This window comes from Orycteropus afer, unplaced genomic scaffold (genome assembly GCF_000298275.1).
Source record: "Orycteropus afer afer isolate SDZICR_OR568_19922 unplaced genomic scaffold, OryAfe1.0 scaffold00595, whole genome shotgun sequence".
In the NCBI taxonomy this organism is placed as follows: Eukaryota; Metazoa; Chordata; class Mammalia; order Tubulidentata; family Orycteropodidae; genus Orycteropus; species Orycteropus afer.
This window is the reverse complement of record NW_006922182.1, coordinates 1,378,842-1,380,337: the sequence shown is the minus strand read 5'-3', so window position 1 is coordinate 1,380,337 and position 1,496 is coordinate 1,378,842.

Below are 1,496 nucleotides of genomic sequence, written 5' to 3'. Positions count from 1 at the left end.
TATATATAACAAGGACTTGCTTTACACCTAACAGAATTAAAAGAAGTCTTAAACTATCAAATAACGAAGATAGAAGCTAGTGATGTAGCAGTTAAGGCCCTTGACTGCTAACCAGAAGGCCAATGGTATGAACTCAGCTGCTCCACAGAAGAAAGATGGGACAGTCAGCTTCCATAACGTTTTACAGTCTTTGAAAAACAATGGGGATCGTTATGAGTTGGAATTGACTTGATGGCCATGAGTGAGTGAGGATAAAGAATATAATAACTGTAGGTATAACCTGTGCTTCTATTCTGTGAAATTTTAGTGGAGTCTATATACAGCTCATGTTGTTGAATTAGTCCAAGTTTCTTTTGTAGAATCTATCACTTCCTGAAGATTTTGTATTTCTAGAGTTTTCCTAATAATTTCCATATTTAAGCTTCCAGAAGGGATATTTTACAGTGTTTCAAGGGTTTTATATGCCCTTACAACTGGAAGATATGAGTGCTTTAGAGATTCACTATTTTACTTTTTGTTAACAGCACCTAAACAGGTACTACCCATATGGGTCTGATGAATTCCTTCCTCTGATGCCCCTTCCAGAATGTTTGGTGTCCAAGTTTATGTCATGAAGTTTAATTTTGAAAAATGTTGAAGACCAGATACTTGCATCTGTTGAAGAAAAATATAGGTGCATTGTTTGAATCACTGTGGCTTTGGGCAAGACTGTTCGCAGTAATGCAGTGACTAGAAATAGAGACAATACTTCTAAAATTATGGATCTGTCTCTTAGCAACTTGTTATTGTTAGATGCCATCAGACTGATTCGAATTTATAATGCTCCATGTCCAACAGAAAAAAATACTGCCCATACCTGCACTGTCCTCACAATCATTGCTAAACTTGATCTCTTCGTATACCCACTGTGCCAATCTTGTTAAGGGTCTTCCTTTTTTTTTTTTTTTTTTTTCGCTAACTTGGAACCAAGCATAATATCCTTCTTCTGGGACCAATCCCTACTGACAATATGAGCAGAGTACAAGAGACGTAGTCTCGCCATCTTTGTTTCTAAGGAACATTATGGCTGTACATCATCCAAGACAGATTGTTTGTTCTTCTGGACATCCATGGTATATTCAGTATTCTTTGCCAACACCATAATTCAAATTCAAATGCATCAATTCCTCTTCAATCTTCCATACTCATTTCTCTGCATTCACACACATATGAAGCAAGTGAAAATTCCACAACTTGGATCAGGTGCAACTTAATCTTCAAATTGATATTTTTGCTGTTTAACATATTAAGGAGGTCATTTGCAGCTCATTTGCCTACTGCAATATGTAATTTTATTTCTTGACTGTTCATCCATGCATGCTGATTGTGGATCCAAGTAAAATGAAATCTTTGACAATTTCAAACTTTTCTCCAATTACCATGATTTTGATTATTGTTCCAGTGCGGGGATTTTTGCGATTTTTTTTTTTTATGTTGAGATGTAATCCATACTGAAA